General features: G+C 34.8%; 1 pseudogene; it reads left to right on the forward strand.

Moving 5' to 3' along the window:
* Positions 1-11,818, forward strand: part of LOC140616713 (C-type lectin domain family 4 member A-like) — a 29,112-nt pseudogene extending 17,294 nt beyond the window's left edge.
* The last annotated feature ends 1,360 nt before the right edge of the window (positions 11,819-13,178 follow it).

Below are 13,178 nucleotides of genomic sequence, written 5' to 3' on the forward strand. Positions count from 1 at the left end.
TCACCCCTAAGGCTTAGGCTTTGCAGTATTGAAGGAAAATATGGATCAATCCCTTTGCAGTCATTCAAATGGAACTGTCATGTTCTCTTTCAACTATTTATCTTTTAGCTATTCCTGGAGAAATTATGGTTTCAAAGTCAGTAGAATTAGGATTACATTGAATGTGGGGTGATGAGAACTCTTTTCTGTAATCAAGATCCTTTTACTCAAGCAATTGGGCATTGGTAGATTTTGTTGCTATAAAATAGAATGCCAAAAAAGTAGAAGGCAAAGTAAATGAATGGCCTTTTTTTTTTTCAGTTTTTTTTTCAAAAATATTCTCACCTTGTTAAGGAAAAAAAGACTACAAAAGAACTCACACAGCATTGGAATGTATGAAAGAAAATTTGACCATGGAAGGTAAAAATTAATGTGCTTATAATCCAGTAGTTGACTATACTGTATAAGGATACCAAGTTAATATTTCCAATAAGATTCACAGGTAGCTCATACTAAGCAGTTGAGTCTTGGTCATTTTAAAGTGTAGAAATACATAAGACCTAAACTTCTTATATGCATATCTTTATCTGTATAAAGAAGTAGTCTTGGTTGTGGAACTGGCTGTTTAAATCCATGGATAATCTCTTTATGGAATAATTATCCAACCACATCCTTGATGTTCTCTTCAGAACACACTTTCTCAGTTTTTTTTTTTTTTTTTAAGATTTTTATTTATTTATGAGAGAGAGAGAGGGGTGGGGGCAGAGGGAGAATCAGGCTCCATACAGGGGGCCCCACGTGGGACTCGATCCCAGGTGTCCAGGATCATGCCCTGGGCTGAAGGCGGTGCTAAACCACTGAGCCACCCGGGCTGCCATATGAATAGGCTGAGAATTTTCCAGATCTTCAAATTCTGGTTCCTTTCTGTTTAACACTTCAATTTATCTCTTTCCTCTTTCATTTTACTATAAGCAGTACACAGCATTAATATGCTTAGATATCTCCTCTGCTAAATATCCACTGTCACTTACAAATTCTATTTTTCACAAAATTAGAACACAGTTCAGCAAATTCTTTTCTGTTTTATAGTAAGAATTGTCTTTCTTCCAGTTTTCAGTAACATGTTTCTCATTTCTGAGACCTTACCAGAAGCATCTTTATTTTTTTTAAAGATTTTATTTATTTATGAGAGAGAGAGAGAGAGAGCAGGATCAGGGGGAGGGGCAGAGGGAGAAGCAGGCTCCCCACTGAGCAGGGAGCCCAATGTGGGACTCCATCCCAGGACCCCAGGATCACTACCCGAGCCGAAGGCAGATGCTCAACCCACCTAGGTGCCCCCAGAAGCATCTTTAATGTTCATATTTCTACCAAATTCTGTTCATTATAGGATATGTATATTCTTTGAGATGATAGGAGCTTTTTCTACAGCTCTCTTTTCTTTCTGAGTCCTTAGCAGAATTACCTTTAACATCCATATTTCTAGCACCAGCCTTTTCAAGGCAATCTAGGCTTTTACTAGCAGGCACCTTAGAACTCTTCTAGCATCTACCTATCACCCAGTTCTGAAACCACTTTCACATTTTTAGTAAATTGAGTGTTAATAATAATAAATTGAAGTGTTAAACAGAAAGGAACCAGAATTTTTAGGTATTTGTTACACCCCACTTAGGTACCAGAATCCATATTAGCCTGCTTGGCTGCCATAACAAAATATCACAAACTGGGCAACCTAAACAATAAGTTTATTTTCTTACAATAATGGAAGCCAGAAGTCCCAGGTGCCATAAGAGTTGGTTTCTTTTTTTTTGTTGTTTTGTTTTTAAAGATTTTATTTATTTACTCCTGAGAGACACACACACACACACACACACACACACACACCGAGGCAGAGGCAGAGGCAGAGGGAAAAGGAGGCTCCATGTAGGGAGCCTGACATGGGACTCGATTCTGGGTCTTCAAGGATCATGCCCTAGACCGAAGGCGGTGCCAAACTGCTGGGCCACCCGGGCTTCCCAAGAGTTGGTTTCTGGTGAGGCCCTTCTTCTTAGCTTGTAAACAGCCACCATCTTGTTGTGTCCTCACATAGCCAGTCCTCTTTGTGAATGGGAAGGAGAGACAGCTTTCTGGTCTCTTCCTCTTCTTATAAGAACACAAGTCCTATTGGAATAAGGCCCTACTTTTTTTATAACCTCATTTAACCTTTATTACTTCCTTAAAGGCTTCCACTATAGTAACATTGAGGATTATAACCTCAACACATTAATTTTTGGGGGAACACAGTTCAGTTCAAAACAAGTTTCTATGTAATTTATTGGAAATTCTTGTGTATATGATATTTGTTTCTTCTTATTTATTAACTTAATCATCTATCTATATTAGTGTGTACTCATGGATATTTATCTTATACTTTGGGTTGTAATCCAGTGCTATATTTATTTTGTTGCTCACATTGTTCTACCTTTGCCATTGGGAATGGAATTCTTTCAGTTGGTTCCTGTGGCCCTTGGACTTGCCCCCATCAATGTGTTGTTATGTTTTGTTTTTGAGCACTTGTTTACTTTCTGGGACTGTAATTTTCTCTGGGCTTATACTGTATGTTTCCTGTTTCAGTCTTAGAATCAATTCTATGTGGAGCCATGGCTTCTGTTATTGAATGGCATTAGAAACCAAGATTTGAATACTAGGTATACTCATTGCTGCTGAGGTGTTATTTCTTTTAGGTCATCTCAGTTCACAGAACAAGGAAATATATATCTGTGTACTAACCTGTATATGTGAATATATTGATAAATATTTGTACATACAGTTGTGTATATAATAAGATACATATCAGCTTTTACTGATGTCTGAAACTTTCATTGATTACATTGCTTCTAGCCTACTCCCCTTGATATCTTTAATGATCACTTCAACAGAGAAATCTGATTCCCATCATCTGCTCAATACATTTACATAATTATTCAATCCCAATGTACACATATAGCAGTATCAGAATTGTAAACTCAAACCACCTTGGGAAACAACTTTATCAGCTAGAATACAGTGCCTATGTGCAGTTTTTTTTGTTTTTATTCTTATAGATTCCATTTCCAAAGTTATCGAGATCATCATCCCACCTCCACCCAGTGTGGTTGTTTCCAACACTTGTAATACAGTTAGATTGTCTTGTCATAGTCTTCATTCTTTAGTGGATCCCCTGACCTCCTAAATGAACTTTAAAAATTTCCATGGAATAAATATGTAAATTTATGTGGTTTTGACAAATGCATAATGTTACGTAGTTTTACATAAAAATCTGTGCTCTACTTTCCCTTCTAGACTCTTGGTAACCACTGAAATTTCATTTCATTTTATTTTATTTATTTTATTTTATTTTTTTATTTTTTATTTTATTTTTAAAAAGATTTTATTTATTCATGAGAGACAGAGAGAGAGAAAGAGGCAGAGACATAGGCAGAGGAAGAAGCAGGCTCCACACAGGGAGCCTGATGTGGGACTCGATCCTGGGACTCCAGGATCACGCCCTGGGCCAAAGGCAGGTGCTAAACCGCTGAGCCACCCAGGTGTCCCTAATTTTGTTTTTTTGCATGTAACTGTCCAGTATTCCCAACACCATTTATTAAAAAGATTGTCTTTTTTCCGTTGTATATTCTTGCCTCCTTTGTCATAGATTAATATAACTATTAATATAATAATTAATAATTAATAACAATTAATAATTAATTAATATAATAATTAATATAAGCCCATGACTATGGGTTTATTTCTGGGCTTTCTCTTCTGTTCTCTTGGCCTATGTGGGTATTTTTGTGCCAATACCATACTGTTCTTATTATAATAGTTTTGTAGTGTATCTGGAAATCTGAAATTGTGATACCTCCAGCCTTGTTGTTCTTTTTTAAAAATTTATTTATTTATTCATTTATTTATTTATTCATTTATTTATTTATTCATTCATTCATTCATTCATTCAATTTATTTATGAGAGAGCAAGAATGAGAGAGTACAAGTGGGACCAACAAAGGGAGAGGGAGAAACAGGCTCCCTGCTCAGCAGGGAGCGGATGTGGGGAGCTGAAGGCAGACGCTTACCAACTGAGGCACACAGGCACCCTCAGCTTTGTTCTTCTTTTTTACGATTGTTTTGGGTATTCCAGGTCTTTTGTGGTTCCATAAAATTTTAGGATTATTTGTTCTAGTTTTGTGGAAAATGCTGTTGTTATTTTGATAGGGATTACATTGAATCTGCAGATTGCTTTGGGTAGAATGGACATTTTAACAGTATTAATTCTCCTGAGTCATGAGCATAGTATATCTACATTAGTGTCATCTTCATTTTTTTTAATCAGTGTCTTCTAGTTACGTATAGGTCTTCTACTGATTTAATTAAACTTATTCTTAGATAATTTATTCTTTCTGGTTCCAGTGTTATTGGAATTGTTTTCTTAATTTTTCTTTCTGATATTTTATTATTATTGTATAGAAATATAACATATATATAATACAATATATTAGTTTTGTATCCTACAACTTTAATGAATTTATTTATTGATTCTGATAGTTTTTTGGTGGTCTTTAGGATTTTTCATATGTAGTATGTCAGCTGCAGATAGTGACAGTTTTACTTCTTCCTTACTAACCTGGAGGCCTTTCATTTCTTTTTCCTGTCTGATTGCTGCAGCTAGGATTTCCAGTACAATGTTGAATAAATGTGGTGAGACTGGACATCCTCATCTTGTTCCTGATCTTATAGGAAAAGGTTTTTATTTTTCATCATTGATTAATGTTGTTACCTGAGGGTTTGTCATATTTGGCCTTTATTATGTTGAGATACATGTCCTGTAAACCCACTTTGTTGAGAGTTTTGTCATGAACAGATGTTATATTTTGTCAAATACTTTTTCTGCATCTGTTGAGATGATATATGGCTTTTATCCTTCTTCTAATTAACATCATGTATCACCCTTGCTTTCCTAGAATAAATCCCACTTGATTGTGGTAAATGATCCTTTTAATTCATTGTTGAAATCAGGTTGCTAATATTCTATTGAGGAATTTTGCATCTCTGTTCATCAGAGATACTGGCCTATAGTGATTTTTTTTTTAAGTGTCTTTGTCTGGTATTGGTATCAGGGTAATGCTGGCCTTATAGGGTAAATTTGGAAGTTTTCCTTCCTTTTCTATTTTTTGGAATAGTTTGGAAGAATAGATATTAATTTTTCTTTAAATGTTTGGTGGAGTTCACCTATAGAGCCATCTGGTCCTGGATTTTTTTTCTTGGGAGTCTTTTGGTTATCAATTCAATTTTGTTATTAATAATTGGTCTATTCAAATTTTCTATTTCTTCCTGGTTCAGTTTTGGAAGATTATATGTTTCTAGGAATCTATCTGTTTCTTCTAGGTTTTGCAGTTTTTCATAATATTCTCATATAATTCTTTGTATTTCTGTGGTGTCAGTTATTTCTCCTCTTATTTCTTTTGTTGAGTCCTCTCTCTTTTTCTTGATAAGTCTGGCTAAAGGTTTATCAATTTTGTTTATCTTTTCAAAGAACCAGCTCTTGGTTTTATTGAGCTTTTCTATTTTTTTAGTCTCTGTTTCCTTCCTCCTATTAGCTTTTGGGCTTTATTTGTTCTTCTTTTTCTAGTTCCTTTAGGGGTAAGTTTAGGTTGTTTACTTGAGATTTTTCTTGTTTCTTGAGATAATCCTGTATCATTATATACTTCCCTCTTAGAACTGCTTTTACTGCATCCTAAAGATTTTCGAGGTTGTGTTTCATTTTCATTTGTCTTCTTGCATTTTTAGATTTCCTCTTTAATTTCTTCATTGGCCCATTCATTGTTTAGTAGCATGTTGTTTAGCTTTTGCATGTTTATTTTTTCCAGTTTTTTCTCATAATTGATCTTTAGTATTATATTGTTATGATTGGAAAAGGTGCTTGATATGATTTCAGTCTTCTGAAATGTATTTATTTATTTTCTGAAATTTATTGAATCTTGTTCTGTGGCCATGTGATCTATTCTGGAGAATGCTTCATATGTACTTGAAAAGAATGTATATTCTGTAGTTTTTGGATGGAATGTTCTATATATATCTGTTAGATTCATTTGGTCTAAAGTTAGTTAAGACCACTGTTTCCTTGTTGATTTTCTATCTGGATGACCTATCCATTGATGTGAGTGGGGTGTTGAAGACCCATACTATTATTGTATTACTGTCAATTTCTTTATGTCTGTTATTATTTGCTTTATGTATTTAGGTGCTCCTATGTTGGATGCATAAATATTTACAACTGCTATGTCCTCTTGTTGGATTGGTCCCTTTATCGTTACATAATGGTGGAAGTATGCCCTTCTTTATCTCCTGCTACTTGTTTTCAAGTCTCTTTTTCTCATATAGGCATTGATACCCTGTTTTTTTTTCTCTCTCTCTTCTTTCTTTATTTTTTTAAAGATTTTACTTATTTGAAAGAGAGTGTGAGCAAGACAGGAGAGAGAGCACAAGCTAGGGGAGAGGCAGAGGGATAGGGAGGAACAGACTCCTTACTGAGCAGGGGGCCTATGTTAATTTGATGGTTGCTTAAGTTCAAACACATTCTGAAAGTACTAAATTTTTACTCCTTCACATTTTAATATATATGATATGTCTTGCATCTTTTAATTTTGTGTATCCCTTGACTGATTTTCATAATTGATTTTACTTCTTCTTGTTTTAACCTCTATACTGGCTTTATAGGTTATTAATTAAATCTTTGCCATATGTTTGCCTTTACCAGTGACATTTTTTCCTTTCATAATTTTCTTCCTTGTAGTTATGGCCTTTCCTTTCCACTTAAAGAAGTCCCTTTAACATTTCTTCTAAGGCTGGTTTAGTGGTGATGAATTCCTTTAACTTAATTTGTCTGGGAAACTCTCTCTCTTTCAATTCTGAATGATGGAGTATTCTTGGGTATTCTTGGTCATAGGTGTTTTTCTTTCTAGCACTTTGAATATATCATGCTCTTTTCTTCTGGCCAGGAAAGTTTCTGCTGAAAAGCCAGCTGATAGCCTTACAGGATTTCCTTTGTATGTTAGCTTTCTTTTCTCTTTTAATATTCTCTATTATTACATTTTGGTATTTTAATTATTATGTGGATCTTACATTAATCTTGTAGGGGATCTGTATGCTTCCTGACTGGGATATCCATGTCCTTCTGCGTATTAGGGAAATTTTCAGCATTATTTCTTCAAGTAAGTTTTCTGCCCCCTTTTCTCTCTCGCCTACTTCTGGGACCATATAATGTAAACGTTATTATGCTTGATGAGGAGTTCCCTTAACCTATTCTCATTTATTATTATTATTATTTATTTTTTCTGTTCAGCTTGGTTGCTTTCCATTACCCTATCATCCAGATTGTTGATTTCTTCTCCTGCATAATTTAATATGTTGATCCCTTCTAGTGTATTTTTCTTTTCAATTATTGAATTCTTCATTTCTGATGGCTTCTTTTTTATGTTTTCTGTCTTATTGTTGAGGTTCTCACTGAGCTCATCCACTCTTCTCAAGTCCAATGAGTATCTTTATTACCATTACTTTGAATTCTTGCCAGGAATATTGTTTATCTCCATTTCATTTAGCTCTTTTACAGTGATTTTGTCTTGCTCTTTCATTGAGGACATATTCCTCTGTCTCCTTATTTTGTCTGACTCTCTGTGTTTGTGTCTATGTGTTAGGTAGGCCATCTGTGTCTCCTGGTCTTAAAAGCAGGCCTTGTGTAGAAGAGATCCTGTTGTTCCCTGTAGCATAATACCTCCTGGTTACCAGGAGCAGGTATACCAGGAATGTCCTTTGTCTGGGCTGCATGTGCCCTCCTTTTGTGGCTGAACTATGATTGCCTTTTACCCATGTGGCTTCCTTGTTTTTATTTTATCATTTATATCTGTAATCTGTGGCTGAGATTTTCTTTTTTTTTTTTTCTTTTTTTTTTTTTAGATTTTCTATTTCTTTTCTGAGGCATTCTTTTCTTTCATTTGGTTCAAACTTGTTTGTACTTTCTTGTTGAAGCATCTTTGTCATGATTTCTTTAAAATATTTGTGAGATAATCCTAATATTTCTCTTATCTTGATACTGGCATGTATTTATTTTCTTTTTTAAAAAATTAATTTTGAGAATTTGTAATTCATGGTGTGATGGATCATTTTCCATTGAAACCTAGACATTTTTGTGTAATATTCTGAGTCTGCGTCTTACCTAAGTCCTATGTTTTAGCTGGCTTTTCCTGACACCACTCTGGCAAGGGAGAAGTTACTGCCTGATGTAGGTAGACTTGATCTCCTTGACACCTGATGGGTGGGCTACTTATCACTTCTTGGTGAAGATGCAAATTCCAGTTTCCATGAGGTCTTCCTTGGTCCTTAATTTTAATAATACACACACTTAAATTTTTTCTTTTATATTGGACATCTCTGGCCTTCTGTCAATACAGAGAAAGATTGGAGCTGCTGCCCAAAGGATTGGAAGTCATTTAGTTCCAACTGCTACTTTTATTTCTACTACACCAAGAAATTGGACTGAGAGTGAGAGGAACAGCTCAGAAATGAAGGCTGACCTGCTGGTGATTAACACCAAGGATGAACAGGTACTTTCTAATAGATGATGGAGTCAACGGTCCGCTGGTTATTGTATACATCTCTTGTCTAAGGAGGTTTTCACTGTTTTGGAATATTGGTGGTGTGGCAGAAGGCTTTTAGTAAAACTGATAGGAAAGGCTACTTAAGCCTTCACGTGCTACACCTTCTTCCTGGTTTCATAAAACTAATCTCTCCCAAAATTAATTGGGGCATTTGAAATATAATATATGGGGTTTGAATAGAAGAATGAAAATATTTTAGTTTGAAATATATTTATATTAAATATTTTATAAATTATTAACTATTTCACTGAGAAGGGGTATTATTATATCAGAGCGGAGTTCAATAATGAAGGGTCACAATCGGCAATCAAGAATGAAGTTAAAGAAGTTATGAAAGGAAAATGATTTAATGTGCAAAAATCTTCTAATGCATGACTTTGAAGAATACCACCTCTTAGTGAAAGAGGGAAGTGAATCTGAGATGAAAATTCACTATGATCATGGCTAGAAAATTGCTTCCATTTGTGTTGAACGTTACTATATTCTGAATGTTTATGTCCCCCCCAAGCTTCATATGGTGAAATCCTGACCCCCAAAGATGGTGGTATCTGGAGGCAGGGTCATTGAGAGGTGCTTAGGTACTGAGGGTGAAACCCTCGTGAATGGGATTTGTGTTCTTATAAAAGAGATCCCACATAGCTACCTTGCCCCTTCTACCATGTGAAGACATAGTGAGAAAAAAGCTACGAACCAGGAGGAGAGCCTTCACCTTACCATGCTAGCACCCTGATCTGAGATTTCCAACCTTCAGAACTATAAGAAAGAAACTTGTTTATAAGCTATCCAGTTTGTAGTATGTTGTTATAGCAGCCTGAGCAGACTGAGCCAAGCATTGTGCTTACGAGTGATGTCTTTGATCCTGCTCTGGTTTAGCCAGAGAGGACTGAGGCTCCTGGGCAGGGCCCCAGTATGGCTCTTCATGGATCCTTTCCTTTTCTTCTCTTCTCCATAAGGTTGTAAAGAACTCAGTTCTACCTCAGTGCTCTAAAGGCTATATAACTCCTTTCTTTTCTTCCTTTGGATTTATCTCCCAGAACCTGGATATATATATTCTGCTTATTACATAGGGCTATCAGATCCAAAGGGAAAAAGAGATTAGCAATGGGTTGATCAAACACCATACAATGAAAGTGTCACGTGAGTACAGAATTAGGTAAAGGAACCCTGAGCGCTGGATCATGCAAGGATTTTAGAGTGTTCCAACTATCAGATGTGAAAATAAAATAGCTTACTCTTCTTTTAACTCTTGGGTTAAATAATTTTATTTATTATTTCATTTAATCATCACAGGAACTCTGTGAAACACACATTATTATTTTTCCTACTGTAGATATGAGGAAATTGAGCTTAGAGTGTTTAGATAACTCAGCAAATGTTATCCAGCATTGGCACCAAATGATCCTCAAATCCAGCCCTATTTGATGCTGAAATCTGTACTTTCAGTCACTACATTATATCTCTAAACATAAAAATTTATGTCAATTAAGATCATGGCTAATTATTGACTTACTATTTCTCAAAAAGCAAATAAGCTAAATTCTGATAGTTAATATCTCATATTTATGTAGGTTTTTTAAAAACTCTTTTAATACTTTAGTGCATTTTAGTACAATACCACCTTTGATCTTCATATCACTGTGTGACACATATAGGAATATGACTAGAGTCTCTATTTTTTAGATATAGAAATCAGGGAAATTAAATTATATGTCCAAGATAACAGGGATTTTAGCAGATTTAGAGATTTTAACTAGTTCTTTGGACTCCAAAAGCAATATATATATATGTATATACACATATATATGTATATACATATGTATTATGGAAACAAACTACAAAGATACTTGAGACTGGGATGAAATCTTTTTTTTTTTTTTCATCATTTAAGGGAGCTTATGGACTGGCAGTCCCCTGGAAATAGGACATAATGACGGACAAATAGAAGGGCTATCTGCTAGGAGAATGCTTAATGCAATAAGATGACACAATACTAGGTGATATACATTTTTGAGAGAAATGCCAGAGCTTCTGGTAGAGAAGAAACTGCATGAGAATTGGAGAAGTGAATGATTTGGGCATATCTGACCTTGACTTTCACACAGTTCAGTCCCAGCCCCCTCCCTTGCTGTGCCTCTAACCCTTTTCAAAACACTGTTTGAAGAAACAACCTCATCCATTTTTTCCCTTTCAGATTTTGGCACTCAGGTGAACCCAGTAATCTTGATGAGCATTGTGTCATGCTACATTTTCATTATTTTTCAAGACAATGGGGCTGGAATGATGTTCCTTGTAATGGACACCACAAGTTGCTTTGCAAGATGAAGAAGATCTACTTATGAATGGGAACATTCTACATAAAACTGTGGTTGAATTGGTACCCACCATTACAGAGATAGCTAATTTGCTCTTTTTAGTCATGTGTTAGTCTTGTGTAAGGAATCTCCATAGCATTTTTCAGTAGGCTGTCACCTATTCCATTTATGATAGAATCAGTGTGCACATCCATTCATTTGTTCCTTCGTGTGTAGAGACCCTTTTGCAGACACATGGAGCATGAAAATTCTTTTCTAATTTTTGTCTGAGTGCTAAGGAGTTAGAGATTGATATATGATGAGGTTCCTCCATCTGTCTGGATTTTTTTTTCTCATGAGGTTGGTCAAAAGCAAAATAATTCCAACTATTACTTTCCATTTCTCTCAGATATATTTATTACTTTTAACTGAAGCGTATTATGTGACAGTTTGGATATAATACACATCAATGGAAGTTAAGTTCCAGCTTTGTCCCAGTAGAATATTTGGAGATCTTAACATTCTCTGATCAGTCTTAGACTTTATTTAACATCAGGGTACAGTCAAAGGGAAATCAGAAATTGAATATTAGAGATTTAGAATTAGAAGTTATTACTAGTGAGTTGACATGGATTTATAGTCGTTAGGTATTCTAATAGTTTTTTTTCTTTGCTTAAGTTTTATAAGGTTTCTATGTGTAGATTGCCACTCAAAATAGCTCACGGTTTGTTTGTGTTCCCCTTTTCACTGAAGTTCTTACTGATCATTTTGTTTCTGCTACAATATACAAGTATATCAAATTTACAAAAAAGTCTGTTATTCATTACTTTCATATGCTAATTATAATTGATCAGAATAAAGCTGATTTTAGGCATGGCTCTCCCAGTGTGACTTCTTGAGATCATTCCCTGATTATCTTGATGCAACTGAGTAATTACATTTGCCAGTCATTTCCTGACTGTATCTAAAGAAGTTCTTTTTATCCAGATCTGTTCTTATCCATAGTATGTAGAATTTACCAGTTTACTTCTTGGAGAGCAACTTACAATTCTGGAAGAATTCTAGGGAAACTGCTTACAAAGAGCTTTTCCCACTATTATTTCAATAATATGGGGTTAGAATGAAGGGCAAAGAGAACCACTTTATTAAATGCTTTTGATTACCGGATACAGGGTGTGCTTGAGCTGAAGTGCAAGGGAGAATTGGTGATATTAAGTCACTGCTGGAACTTTTCTCTCACCTCCACCTTACATTTTATGAAAGTGATCCAGATCCTATTTTCTTTAATTTTCTATAAAGCACCACTAAATCAAGATTGTAGGTAACAGAGTTTATGTAAGATTTGTGTTTAAGGAGTGATATTAAAATGAAGAGCCATCCAGTTGATTTCAAATCAGTAGACAGAATTGTGAAAAATAAGATTGTTGCTTTAAGCCACTAAGTTTTGGGGTGGGTTTATTATTCAGCAAGGTATACCAGAAACACCATTGAATTATATTATTTTTGAATCAGATTTTGCAAAATAATGAGGCATATTCAATTACATTGCTGTCTCTAAAAAGATTCACAGTTTTAAAGTGAGAGGAGATTAATTTTATTATTAAATGCAAAATTGAAGTGTTTATTTTTTATACAATTTAATTCTTATGTAGTAGGTGTATTATATTACATCATGGATATGTGGTTCTTAAAGTATTAAATATGACCAAACAAAAATGAAGTATTATTAAATATTAAGGATGACCAAAAATTGTTTTCCACTGTTCTAGAAGGTGGATTTTAAAATGCTTGATTAAAGTTCAGGTAATTGTTCTCTTTGAGGTAAAAGGAAAATACTGGCTACAGGCAAAAGTATTTGAAGAAAGTGTGTTTATATATTGGTTTATGAAGATATATTTAAGCAACTATGAGTGAAATATACTTAGAATTTTAGGCCCTATCTTCAACTTTATGGTTGCTATTAAAACCAAATAAACATATAAACAAATCTACCAACACTTACAGCCCTTTTAGCCAACCTGCCACTTTGTAAATGGAAAAGAGGCAGAAACCGTGGACTCTTCAGTACTGGGAAAAATACTTCTGCCCATTGGAGTTAAAACAATCAGCCTGGATGATTTCTCTGAAGGTGGGAATCTGCTGCTACATGACAACTCTTCAGGGTCTATTGGTCTGTTGGTCTAAGTGGAAATCATCCATCGTACCTACTTTGTCAAAGATGAATTCAGTGACTCAAGGA

Source organism: Canis lupus, chromosome 25, assembly GCF_048164855.1.
Source record: "Canis lupus baileyi chromosome 25, mCanLup2.hap1, whole genome shotgun sequence".
Lineage (NCBI taxonomy): Eukaryota > Metazoa > Chordata > Mammalia > Carnivora > Canidae > Canis > Canis lupus.